This window comes from Pagrus pagrus, assembly GCF_965226575.1.
Source record: "Pagrus pagrus genome assembly, chromosome: 4".
Taxonomy (NCBI): domain Eukaryota; kingdom Metazoa; phylum Chordata; class Actinopteri; order Spariformes; family Sparidae; genus Pagrus; species Pagrus pagrus.
In genome coordinates, this window is record NC_140188.1 from 30,713,522 (window position 1) to 30,727,664 (window position 14,143).

General features: G+C 43.2%; 1 long non-coding RNA gene across 2 annotated transcripts in view; it reads right to left on the bottom strand.

Annotated features, from left to right (window-relative positions):
* The window catches only part of LOC311256104, a 116,664-nt gene that overhangs the window by 66,914 nt on the left and 35,607 nt on the right, over window positions 1–14,143 (bottom strand). For both annotated transcript variants that reach the window (XR_014622443.1, XR_014622444.1), the window contains one exon: window positions 4,637–4,688. This is a non-coding gene — a long non-coding RNA (uncharacterized lncRNA). The remainder of the gene's footprint in view (window positions 1–4,636; window positions 4,689–14,143) is intronic.

A 14,143-nucleotide genomic window follows, 5' to 3' on the forward strand; every position in this document is an offset into this window, starting at 1 on the left:
CAGCCTCTCCAAACCTTTCCCTGCTTTGGCATTGGCTGGCTGGAGCATCTGCTGTATTGGTATTGGCTGGTTCCAGCAGGTGAGGCATAGCTGTGCCACTTAATCAATGCCCTGCAGTAAGGGAAGCATGTGCCAGACACACAGTGCAGCAGCAGCAGCAGCAGCCGTCAGCATTGGCAGCTCTCCATGAAGCTGAGCATGGGGATGGCATGACCTTCAGACGGCCGAGACCAGCAGGAGAAAGACACATGCACACACACATACACACACAAATACAGGCTGTGCATACTTTCTTTGCAAATCACGCTCTTTCCCAAAATGTCTGCAGGCCACGCCCAAACTCCACCTTTCCTCTGCAGAGGCCAATGCTCAAATTCTCACAATGGAAGAACGACGCCACGAAGTGTGGCAAGTGGGCATGACGGTACTCTCTGAAGGTCAAGAAGAGGCTCTGATGGCACATGCACACACAAAAACACACACTGCAGAGGCTGCCAGGGGCATGAAACACAAGTGCTACCCACATCTTTAAAAGGGGAAATCATTTAGGAAGTTGTAATACTATGTATTGACAATACATTGCCATCACATCTGTGAAGACAAAGGGTGGCTCAGTTTTGGGGTTAGGTGGGATAAACCAGAGGCAGAGATGCTGTGTGAGTTAAGAAAGACGTGCACAGTGTTCTTAAAACAACGAGACATTCGTTTCGAGGCTGCAGCAGTCGCTGAGACACACAGCTCATGAAATTTGTTCTCTTTTTGTCAAATGTGAACACACAGACATACACATTTTTTGGATGTGATTATGTCCAACATCCACCAATCTACTAAAGAAGTCACTGATAAAGAAGACGCCAGAAAACAATCAAGTTTTCTTCAAAGTAATCCAGGTCTGATCATGTAGCGTGTTATAATCATCGAGGGTTTTGACATGTGAACTTTGGTAACGTATTACTGTTCTTTTGGAATGTGGCAGCTTGTTTATTGATGCCAGTGCTGCCGGTCTCTCTCTGTATGTGGGGGTTCTCGGGTCAGCCACATTTTGGATAGGGTCTAATTATCCTGGGGTCATTTTTTGAATCGAGTCCATTTTACATTTTTGTAAATATGTTGTGTTCTCCACATCTATTGCATGTCCGGCCATCCTGAAGAAGACGGATACCTATCCCTCTTCTTCGGCTCTTCCTCGAGGCAAATTGTGATTTGTTTGTCTGGGCTACATAAATAATATTCAATTGACCTGACTATTTTATTGCAAATACTTACGTTGGCTCCATCTTTTGGATCAGTCCAGCATTGTGGACCCACTCAGTGATGTGTTTTTCATATTTTTCGGACAACAATGGAGCTCTATAGGAAAAAGATGTGTCAGGCTTTTGATACAGTACTGACCCAATCATCAGAATAAATGTTGGCATTGTACATTTCTGCAAACCACTGATATGCTGAAACTTTACATTTCTTTATGTTGTAACTTTATCTTTCGTCAGGTTAAATTTCCGTTGTTATGTTGTTCCGATGCTGTGCTCACGCTCTGATTAGGTTTTGTCACAAAATCAAGATCAGCTTAAAATACTCTCCAGCTGTTACTCCACCACTGTTCCCCTCCACCTCCTGACATGAAAGTCAGCTCATATACATCTAATACAAATGGAATTTGACACATATTCATTTTGACGTATTCATGGTTTGCAGAAATGCAAAATGCCAACATTATATTCTTGAGACTGGGCTGTGGATACTAACTAGTTAGTAGGATACATTTATTGTTGGTTTGGGTCTGCACATGTGATTTGCTAATGATAGGATCAGTATAGACTGCCACCAGCTGTGGTTTTTACATCTACATTTAGATCCTTTTGTCAGAGGCAATGTATACATGAGGTTCAATCTGAAATTCAGGTAATTATTTGGGGTTAAACCTACAATAACCTTTTTTTTTTATTGGCCACGTGCAGGCCAGAGAAACAGATTGTGTGTCTAGTTAAAATATTTTGATTAAGATTAGTTGCTAGCAGGGCTGTGGCTGCCATCATATCAACATCTATTTACCATCTAAATGTTCAGTGGGTTACAGCCAATTGGCAACAAACCCCAGACCCATTCAAGCTCTTTCATTCAGGAGAGATAAAAATACCCCCTATACTGTACACAAAGTCATTTTCCCTTCTTCACCCTCTCTCCCTCAGCTCCCTGCTCCTCCTGTCTCAAACACTCCTCCCACATCGTGTCCTCCTCCCTAACCCCTGACCTCCCTTTGCTCTCCCGCCCTCCTCTGCTCTCCCCTCTCGTGAGCCCCGTGCAGAGCCGGCAGGCCCCCCACGTCGCAAGCCTATTAACAGACCTCAGTTCGCTGTAATGATGCCTCTCCTTATGTCTGTGCAGCTGCTGCAGTGCTGAATAGGGAGGATAAATGTGGGATCCTCAACATCCGCATCATTGTTTCACTGCCACTCTCTGCTGTCATGTGTGGCAGACAGAGGAGGGAAGCGATGGAATCATCTGTCCACACCTTGTCCATTTCAAAAGTCTGATGTTTGGTTTCGATCGATATATCGGGATGATATTTGTATTTTTTTGATATGCTGGGTATAATAGTGCTTTTTCAGATTTGCACAGTTTTCAATCATGTGGTGGAGATTTCAAGAATTTCTTGCAGTAAAATTGTTACTTTGTCACATTCATTTGATTAACTTTGCGGACATCTTTCTACCATGACAAGAACACACACACTCTGAGGGGTGACAGTCATTCCAAGAATAAAAGAAAAAAAATTAAAAATTAAAAATCATGAATTGGACATCAGGCAGTGGTAATTCTAAAAGATAAGCAACTGGCTATTGTTTAAATGAGTGTGATGGGTTTTATGGGATCATACTAGCGAATAATCCCATAATTCTTTGAACTCATGAATATAGTTAATTGGAGCCACTGATAAAACAGGTGAAACTGTAATTGTTACTCAGTCTGTTCTACAGATATTTGAACAAAATTTGAATAAAGACAAAAGGAAGAACGGAAGAAAAAAACATTAAAATATTCTAGTGTTGGGTCAGTGTCGGCACTCTTCCCACCCAGAGGAGCCTGTGAAGTGCTTCTACAACAACAACAAACCCAGCACATGGGTTTTTGCACCATTTGTATCTGTGTGTACATTATGTGTCCATGTTCCATGGGACAACAGACAGCTGCTGCAGGGTCCATCAGTCAGCTGCTGTATTTATAGGGTGATGACCATAGAACACTAACAGCTGCATCACACAGAGAAAGAGACAGACAGGGAACCAGACATGTTCAGCACTCATCCCTTCAGTTCTGCCAGTGCTCAAAATGACTGTAGAACCTTTGAAACTCTGCACAAACTATGTATCTGCACAGGATTTCAAAGTCGAGCTGGCACATCAAAGGCAGTGGCAGCAGGGGAGAGTAATGGGATGTGTCCACTGCAGCACTGAGGAGGATAACATGTCCGTTGCAAATAAGGAATCATCAATAAGGAAAATATCACAACTTGGAGTGATAATAGTGTCGAGGCTTTGTGATTATTATGATTGATAAAACCCTTGGCCACATTATTTTCAGTGATGATATGCAGATTCTTCATTGTTCTGTTGTTTTCCGTAGTGATTCTTTTGAAAATGTGTTTTGGTTTGTATATATGTGATGACTTCAGAGTTATAGGATTCGTCATTTGAATGCAATGGACTTGACCCATTTCTTGTGAATACAGTACTACATTTAGGAAACAGTTCTCCTTGGTGTTAAGCATTGTAGATATTGGATGATTTGACAGTTCATGAGGATATTGATTTGGTGACTTGTTGCATGGGATCATGGAAAAACCTTCAGCACAGCTGTGGCCCGTCATGTGATTGTCGGCTGTATGTCATGATGTCATGGTGTCACATCTTGGTGTAGGTCTTTGTGAGTGAAGTGTTGACTTTAAAGTCAAACAATCCCGAGGTGAATGAAAGTGTGTATTACTTATTATGAGTGGATTACTTCCACAGAGTATTTAAAAATATATTACCTGTAAATATAATCACAAAACTACGCACTTCATGAAAGTAAACATCAGTGGCAGTAGTAGAACCAAGTGTAAGCTGTTTGATTCAGTAATCAAGATTCAAAGTAAGAGTCTAAAAATGCAACTGCCCAGAGCGTTCTTACACCCAGTGCATCAAATACAGAAGCCTTGTCAGAGGCCTCACTCTGAACTTTCCCACCAGAGACTGGGGTTTGCACACTGTTTGAGACCAAGTGTCAGGAGTCACTTGTTTTTAAGTTATATTACGTCAATTCGTTAATGTTGTCAAACTGCAACCATTTATCAACGTAAATACCAGTCCAACAGTCATAGTATGTGACCTGTGTGTCAGCAAGCTTTATTCTGAAAGTCTAACCAGACATTGCAAATGACATATTATTGCTTACTGACCATGGAGTCCTGCACATCCAGACCTGACACTGGAGGAGCAGGTAGAGCATTATAGTTAACAGCTTAAGACCACTGACCGAGCTGCTGTATTCAATGAGTTGGGAGTGAGAACCCATCATCAGTCTCATCCAGTTCAATGAAGATAAAATCTAGAGAAATGTACATTTCTCCTCAGCCAAAAGATTCATCAGTACTTACAGATCACTGCCAGGCGTCATCTGCAGGTCCCAGTCTGCTGTCCTGGGAGCTCCTGATGAGGGGAAGAGATAAGACTGGTTAATATCTACATAATCATAGACATTACAACTGAGGCAACTGCAAAGTATATTGTGAAGTCAAGCTTGAACTTGAATGGGTGGAGGTTAACTGTCAGCTGACCAGCCCGCTGAGATTCTGTGTCTCATGAGTAAATGAGAATTACCGCCTTGTGGTTGCATGCCATTGACATCCGTCGAGTTGCAGTGAACATCCATGTCTGCGCAGACTCATATAACATTATGTAGTTGAGTCTTTGAAGTAACTTCATAAAAAGGTATTAGGTGTAGTTATCACTGCATTGCAGTTCATCGTCCATCAGAAAAGCAACCATATAAGAGGACTGTGAAAGCTGGCTATTACAAGTCATTTTTACACTTCTTGTCAGGCAGTGACATCTAGCGGCTGTTGTTATTATAACGGCTGTTAAGGAGGAAGTCAAAGTAGTATAAAGAGTGAAAAAGTCTGCAAAGGGAGGAGTCCGGGAGCAGACGGTCGGGTTAAACAAGCACAGGACTTTTAATCAAGAGACATCTGTTCATATCCAGTGTGAAGAAACATTCATCAGTGAGTCCCTTTAACTCACTAAACTATTGAAGACACGTCACATACATAACAGTACTGCAGTGACGTATGTAACATTTCTGTTACATGAGTAAAGAAGCTATAAAAACCCAAACCAATATCATTTTCTAAACCTAATCAAGTAGTTTTAGTGCCTGAACCAAACTGCCACCATACAATGACGGTCCAGTTCGCCTGTCGCTGGTCCACTGCAACAGTCATGTTGTTTTGGAGACAGTGACATGTGTCGTGTGGGGAGTCACTGGCAACCAGTTCAGTTATTTTAGTATGACGATGTGTTGCTATTTTGACATGCATGATTCCAGTGAATCATTTCTACCATTAAACATGCTGACTTCATTTGGAGACTATTTTTACAGAGGGGTACAGTAGACTGATAAGACGGTCTGAGTGAATTTATACCTAAATCAACGTGATTTTTCCTTGTCTACATAAGATACCCAGACACAAACTGATCGCTCGTTCAAATGGGGTAAAACGGTCTGCTGTGAGACACGCTGATCCAGTCTGTTCGGTCAGGATCAGGGCCGATACTGACCTTATTGCACGTATCAGGTATGAGTCAGTTGTGACCGAGCTACAATTAAATGATGTTTTTTCGTCATTGTCATTTTGAAATCATTTGAATTCATCATGTCATGGAGATTGCTACCTCAGTTTTTTAGTGCCACAGCAAACTCTGGTCTCACATAACCTCATTTAAAAATGATGCCAATGAGTTCCACACAGAGAGATATAGATTGTTTTTCTTTTTAAATACAGCATTGGTATTGGATCAGGGATACAGTAGGTACAGGAAGATGAGATGAGGTATCTTGACGGAAAGTCACATCAGGACATCCCTACAAAGTGAGCTGTCTAACTGAAGGGCGAGGCATTCAAAATGTCCTGCAAATGACAGGAAAGCAAGCTAACGCTTAAAAGGCAGCAAAGCTTCGTGCGGAATTATTTCAAGGTTACAGGCAAGCTAAGTGATCTCAGAGCCCCATATTAGATACAAGTATGAGCAATGAAGGTACAGTAGCGTATATTAACATATGCCGTCAAGGTGCCCTTCAGCAGGGCTCTGAACCCCCGACTGCTCCTGTAGAGCTGCTGCAGACTGTGGTTCTGCTGGACAGCCCTGTGTGAGTCAGGGATGCACACATTGTGACAATCAAGGCTGACACTGAAGTTTAAAATATCTATTAGGCCGATGTTCGATGATTTTTTTGTTGTTGTTTTTTTGGTAACACTTTGTAATAACCATGATAAATACATGGTTCATGTATAGAAATAACTATTAACTTTTAATACATTATACATTTACTAATTATCAATGATGGTTATTAAAGTGTCCCCCTGTTCTGTCAGGGAAACAGTGAAACCTTCATCATCAAATATAACTGAACTGTTTCAAAGTCATTCAGCCCTTCATTACACTTTGAAAGAGCACAATTTTGTTCATACTTTAAATTTCTGAAACAACCTTTTAAACCTTCTTTCTCATGAAAAAGATTATTTTCTTGAAGAGTAACTGCTCCAAAAGCCTTTCCAGCTCGCTATACAACCACGTACTCAATGAGAAGAATGTCTCAGCACGTAGCCTTACAAACTGATGTCACCGGTCAGTAGCTCATGAATGTGCCGGCACAAAATGAGCGTGACACAACAGATAAACATAAGTGAATATTCTATTTGCAGATTGGCCAAAGCAGTCAACAAGGTAAAAATCGGTCAATACTGATGTTCAGCCCATAGTGTAACTTAGTGCAGCTATACATGGAGCAGGAAAAGAGCAGGTCATTTAGTCAGATTGCACTGCACAAATAAATGTTGTAAAAAAACGAATATTGTTGGAACTCAGCCCCGACCTGCTGACACTGAGATGATATTGTGTTGAACACTGAGTTACTTTGTGTGCAGTAGTTGATAACTCAGTGCTCTATGGTCATACCAGTGATGCTAATTGATTTCTTATCAGACTTATCTGTCGAGGACGCAGCCTTTCAATTGAGCAGAGCCTTGTTTACAATGTATATAAGAACCTTAATGAGGCTGATTACAACCATTTTGCCGCTACTGACGATGACTGTAGCACAAAAACGAATGATGAATGAGAAAGCGGCTGCTCTGGATTTCGGTTGAATCCGAGTAACCCATTAAAATATGATACATCCCATCGCACACGCTCAGTCTACTCTGATTAATTGGCATACGGTTAGAAGTTGGCTTTGAGGTGCTCTAAGGTCAGCAGAGACAAAGATACAGAGAGACAAAGAGACAGAGAGAGAGAGAAAGACAGACAGAGAGACAGAGAGAGAGAGAGACAAAGAGACAGAGAGAGAGAGAGAGAGAGAGACAAAGAGACAGAGAGAGAGAGAGAGAGAGAGAGGGAGAGGGGGGTTCATCCTGAGTTTGAGCTCAGCTGTGATGTAACTGTGGACGATGGCTGTGCCGCAGTCAATTTAGGAGGCGATATCCTCAAATGGCCTCGACTCCCCCCTCCTCCTTCCATCTCTCCCTCCCTCCCTCCCTCCCTCTCTTTTTTCTCCTCTCCTCATGCTGCTGCCATCCATCTCTCCCACACCCCTTTTTTTTGCTACAAAATTCTCAAACTACCCTGCTCTACCCTCATGCAAACTCTAATATGATCTCCTCTCCTCTTCTTCCCCTTCTCTTCCCCCTCTCCTGCTGTCAGCTCGTCCATGCCTCACTGCCTCTGCTCTCCTCCTGCCCAGCATCCCTCCTCTCCTCTCAGGCTGCACCACTAACCTACACACATACACACACTTAAGAGAACAATATCTCCCGCTAAATTCACTTCAATAGGACTCTGGCGGCGTGAAAACGCGTTAGCACGTTGCAAACTGTCCACCCCCACAGTAAAGCTGCTCGTCGGATAACCTTACTGCTTTTAATAACAGTATATCCCCCAGACGTATTTAGCTCTACTATATGTTTATGGCCCCTCCACACATCTCAACCTCTCCCTGCACCACTCTCATCATCGCTCGCCTTTCCACTCCCCTCCCTCCCTACACATTTTCTTTCTTGCTTCCGTTCTACCCCTGCCGTCTCCCTGTGCTCGCCTGGTGATTCAGGTTTTTACGTTTGCTGTGGCTGGAGACAACACCGCAGATCCAGAAAAGAAAACATTTTAAAAGCCGACAAGCACCAGTTTACTCTAAACTGATTACTTTGATTGTCAAATCATTTAAAAACCTATAAGAGTATTTTGGATGATGTGTAAGCGTGTGTCTCCATAAGTTCAGTTTTGTGTATGTGTGCACATCCCTCTCTCCTCTCCTCTCCTCTCCTCTCCTCTCCTCTCCTCTCCTCTCCTCTCTCTCTGACTGATGGAGGGTGGGGTAATCTGCACCGGTTGCCATGACACCAGACAGCCCTTGCTTGGCGAAGGCACGTAGCTTCCTCTCTGCTCTATTTCCCCGGAGCCCTCCACTCAGGAGTGTGTGTGCATCTGTGTCTGTGTGTGTCTATGAATCTGTGCGAGTCATATATGATGCACATGATGCACGGAGCTAAGTGGAAAAATAGAACATGGAGCAGGAATATTTACTTTCTCTATATGTTGAACCGAGGGGGAAATAAAGCAAACAGCGGCTATCTCAAGGCAGAGAAAGCAAATATTTTAGATACACGTCTAAAAGCAGTCTTCCGACTGGAAATCCCTACAAACTGAACAGTCACATCTTTAAATCATCTGTAGAGGAAGACATTTTGGTGAATCGTAGTGAACTTTATCCATTCCTCATGGGCTCACACACCCTGAAACCCACTCAAGGACCCCTGGACTTCCCGGAGCAGACGGTTGCCACATACGTCTACAACAAATCTTCTTTTATGAACCGGGTCGTTTCCTCTCTTAACCATTTTTCATTTTAATTCAACCTCACTGTTAAGACAACTTGTTCTGGAACCCTAACTGTCGAGGGCAGCGGGGACGTTTGGGCTCCCAGCGTTTTGCAGACAACACTCTGCCTCCTGAATCACCTCGTATGGAGTCAGTATCGGTCAAATTAAGAGCCAGAGGCGTTTTTTAAAAGATGCATCTTCATTCTGTTTTTTTCTTAATTTTTTACACTCTGCAGGCGTTGGCTGTGGGAAATAAATTACTGCAGCTGAAACAGTCCAATCTATGGATGGCTGAAACTTATTTTTTATCCTTCACAAGTTAGGTATATGCACATATCTATCCTTATTTCACAGTTTAATTTAATACAGGACTTAATTCCCCCAGCAAATAGCTGTTCCCAGACCTGATGCAATTACTTTTCTTAGTCTCAAAAGGCAATCACAGTGTTTTGAACCACTCTCCTCACAGCTCTTGGAATCCTAATAAAAGTGTCCATGCCAGCTCCCATCCATCTATCTATCTCCAGACTCCAGCCTAGATGAATAATTTAGCAGGCTATATTTCCAGCCATCTGCTTCCCCCCCTCTCTCTCTCTCACTCACTCACTTACTCTCTCTCTTGCTTTCCCTTCTCAGTAAAAGTCTCTCGGTTCGGATTCTGCTCTCAATCTTATGTGTCTGGTCAATGATGGGGTTACATGCAAAATCACAGTAGGAACATGTGCAAAATATATATCTTCAAAATCAGAGCGTCCACCTCTCGTCACTACTGTTTTGCTTCTGCTGGAGAGTTCACCATTATATGACTGAATTATACATTCACAGCAACAAAAAATCTCTCCATTCATGGTCAAAATAAAATGCATTTTCATTGTGGTTTGTGATAGAGATCATTTTAAGAACGCTGTGGTTTAATCACAAACATGACTCCATGTTTGCTGCTGCTGACTGATGCTGGACAACAGCAGGATGCAGCAGCACCTCTCCAACGATCCCTAAAGCCATTCTGTGGCTAATCGAAGCCAGAGGAAGCCTTGAGAATACATATACATCCTGGATTAAATCATTAACTGTGATCAACATCTGCAACACTGCCTGTCAGAGCCCAGCAGAGGTCAGCCAAGTTCCTCTTTCCTGTCAGCGTAATGAGCAAGCAACCACATGCTCCTCCACCACCATCGTTTTCATTATCTGTGTGCAACAATTACGCCACCTGAGTAATTGACCATCCTCCCGTGCTCGCAGCTGCAGCACGAGGATTACAATCTAAAGGGCAAATTAATACATGATTACATACTGTATATAGGAGCTGGTTGATTACACGGTGTCAGGAATTTATGTAAGCAAATAAAAGTAACTGGGGCGAATGCAGGGATGGTCTCAGTTCGCTGAGGAGAAGGCTGGGAGGAAGAGCCACAAGCCCAGCAGACAGACAGACAGACAGACAGACAGGCTGAGGATGAGGAAGAAGAGGAGGGTGGAAAGTTTAACAACACTGGGCAGAGAGAGATTTTACAAATAAATCAGATGTGTTACTTCTCATATTCTCCCCTTACATTAGAAACAGGACCAGGCGTGCGGTCCTACAATACAGACCCTAGAATCTGTGTTGATGAGCTTTGATAACCATTCAGGTTTTGTAATCACTTGAGTTTGTGTTCTCACAGTGCATTGAGCATTAAAACGATATCATTTTAAAAAAAATAAAATACTATGTAAAACTACAACGGCTTTTTTTTTTGATACAAAAGAGTCTAATAGAGATTCTGGGAATAATTGGAAATTCCAAATTTGACATCTTAAAATATTCTTAGTTTTTTTTTTTTTTTTTAGCATCTCAAGTCTTTCCTCTTCACACATCGATCAGTATCAGGTTTGAGTATCTTGTACTTGAGTTGGCACTATTTTATAAAATAAAAAGCAACACAACTCTATCCTTCCCACCTGATTTTTCAATGTCTTCCATCTATTCATATTTATGCACATTATAAGTCACTGTGTGCACAAATATCTATATCAATATCAATATATATAACACCAATGCAATAACTTTACCAGAATCCATTGAAACTACCAAAGACACAGGGCTGTTTGGACCCAGTGTTCGCATTATTTTTCGTATTGCTGCTGGGTTATTTTCTTAAATATGAAAAGCTTGGTAAGTGTTATAATCTACTCTGGCTCCTCACATGTCACTATATGTTACTGATTGTTAATGTGTATTTGCAGCTTTGAATATCTTACATATATTGTTTTGCTACATCTTGAAGGTAAAACCTGTAATGTCTTAGAGTAGATCCAAATAACCTGTTTGAGCAGACCACAACAGTAATATGAACGACTGCACTAATTATGGGTCAAAACAAGCTATTAGTAGCAGGTCGAGATAGCCCAGGATTGTGATGAGCTACGTAGGCTGACCCAAAAATGGCTCAAACTGCTTTTAGTGCGAGGATAACCCTGACCAACATCACAGTCAATGTATTTTTGACCTAACGCATCTATTCATTAACTTTCAGTTGTTCTACAGTAAAATACATTCCCTTTGAAATGTGAGAACAAATATAAGTGTAGTTCCTCACTTTACCCTCTTGGGTTTAAAGTGCCCATCTTCAGGGGCAGCCTCTCTCAATCTGCCTCTTCCTTTGACAAACATACCGTCTCACTTCCTGCAGTATACGTTCAAGAGCAGAGACTGGATGATTTTAAATGATTTAAAGTACGTTAGTCCTGCTTTTCTTGATGAAGCATGGTGTTCGGGAGGAGAGCATTTTAATTTGGATGAATTTGGAAGTGTTCGTACTTCGCTTTAGTATTTCTATTTGATGCTACCTTCCAGTCTCCTACATTTCAGAAGTAGATATTAGCTACAGCTCCTTGTTACATTTCAGATAAAAAAAGTTATTTTTTCAGTGGTTATTCTTCCCAATCGGTTGAGCTACATTAAAATACGCTTACATGTAAAACCTGAGCAATAATAATCTGATGATAAAATATATTATGTATTACATGAAAAATACTTAATAATTCTGTATTTTTACTGAAGTAAAAGTTTGAAGGCAGGAATTGTGCTTGTAACTGAGTATTTTAACAGTCTGGCACTGTTAAATTACTTAAGTAAAGGATGTGTAGACTCGTGCTGGCACTGCTTGCACTGAGGCACACTGGTCCACACCTTGCTGTGTGTGTGTTCTCAAAGTTACAGAGTCTAATGGAAGGATGTAAAACTGACCATTCCAATATTAATGCAAGAACGTGCGCCCGCCATGACCTGATAGAGACCCCATGCCTCACACACACACACACACACACACACACACACACACATGCTCTCTCCTCTGATCTATCTATATTCATGCTATCTGTGTTTTTCTGCTGGCTGGCTGCTGACCCTGCTGCTCAGGTTAGCTGGCAGCCTGACAGACTGGCTGACTGGCTATAAAACTGGCCGGCTGATTTGCCGGCTGGGATGCGTCTGCCCTCGTGTAGCCCCTGCAGCACTAGCAGCATCTATTACAAATACACAAACAGTCTCTTCAGCTCGACCTGCGATGACCGGCTGCATGTATTTATAATCCGCTCTATCCTGCGGCAATTAAACCCCCTGAACCTCGGCACACTGAAAACACCACAGTCAGGGAGAACTGCAGGCAGCACATGTCTGCTCTGGCCATCTTGTCACCTCAGTAATCAAACCGACGAGCGGCCAGATGCACTTGTAACCCTTTGCTTTCTGTTCCCTCAGACACCTCGCGGCGCAGAGACACTAAAAGAGACACTAAAGCCTCTGGCTCTTGGTATCCTGTTTCTAGGAACCGCAGTCCACTGTGGGCTGAGGTGGGGGGGTAGGGGGTGGGGTTGGAGTAGGAGAGTAAGTGGGGAGGGAGGGTGGGCTCAGTGTGCAGAGGTGGGCTGTGCATGTGCGAGGCTCTGCACACAATGGCGTCTGAGCAAGGTGTGCGTGTATATCCAGCACACAAGAAACATGCGTGCATTTTGCACGTTTGCATGAAGAATATGATACTAGGACACCCACTACATGTTGCCATGCCTGTAGCCAGTGGTTTCACTACTGCTGCAGGTTTTCAGTCCAAATCATGTCAGTTTGGATTCTGATGTGTCAATCAAGCAAGTGAAGTGAACCAGACATACAGAAAACAGAAAAGAGACGCAATCCACCACCGCGCTGTGAAATGACTGCGAGGTAAATGACAAGTGGGTATGAGGAGAGAAAGAAAGAAAGAAGTGAGGAGAAAGGAGAGAAAGGAGAGAACAAGGGGAAGAAAAAAGAGGCTGGGGGTGGTGGTCGCGGTGGTGGTGGTGAGGGACAAGGACAGGAAAGAAAAAAGGGGGTAAGAAAAAAAGGAGGAGGAAGAAGAAGAGGAGGAGAGGCGAGACGAGGAGAAGGAGCAGAGGCAAGGCGGGGGGAAATAGAGAGAGTGGAGTGAAGGGGCTCTGGAGGGGGAGCTGGGGGGAGACGGTTAGGGGAGGTGGGGGGCTTCTGCTGCTGCTGCTGATGCTGGAGCACAGCGCGGCCAGGCTGAACCGAGTGAACTGCAGTGGAGGTCAGAGAGTCCAACATTCCTCTGGAACACTGTGTTTACACTGCGTAGCAGAGAGGAGGGGGGCCGGGGCCCAGGAGTGGGGGGGTACGAGGGGGACGACGCGCAGGGAAGGAAATCATCTCCCAGAGACACTCCTTTCAGGGAACGTTTGTGTGTGTGTGTGTGTGTGTGTGTGTGTGTGTGTGTGTGTGTGTGTGTGTGTGTGTGTGTGTCGCTTATCCTGTAGCTGGAGTGCGTTTCTAAAGCACCGGGGTAACTTGATTCCAAACTCCCCTCATTGCCTACACCCCCCCCTCACCCCCACCCCCCTCCATCCGACGCCACTTAAATCAACCTTAAACTTCGTCCACCTACGGCGGCGGAGAGCCGCGTGCTGCGTCCGTCCTAGAAATCAGAGGATTAAAGCAGAAATTCTAAAGTGTTATCACTCTGGTGCAATTACACC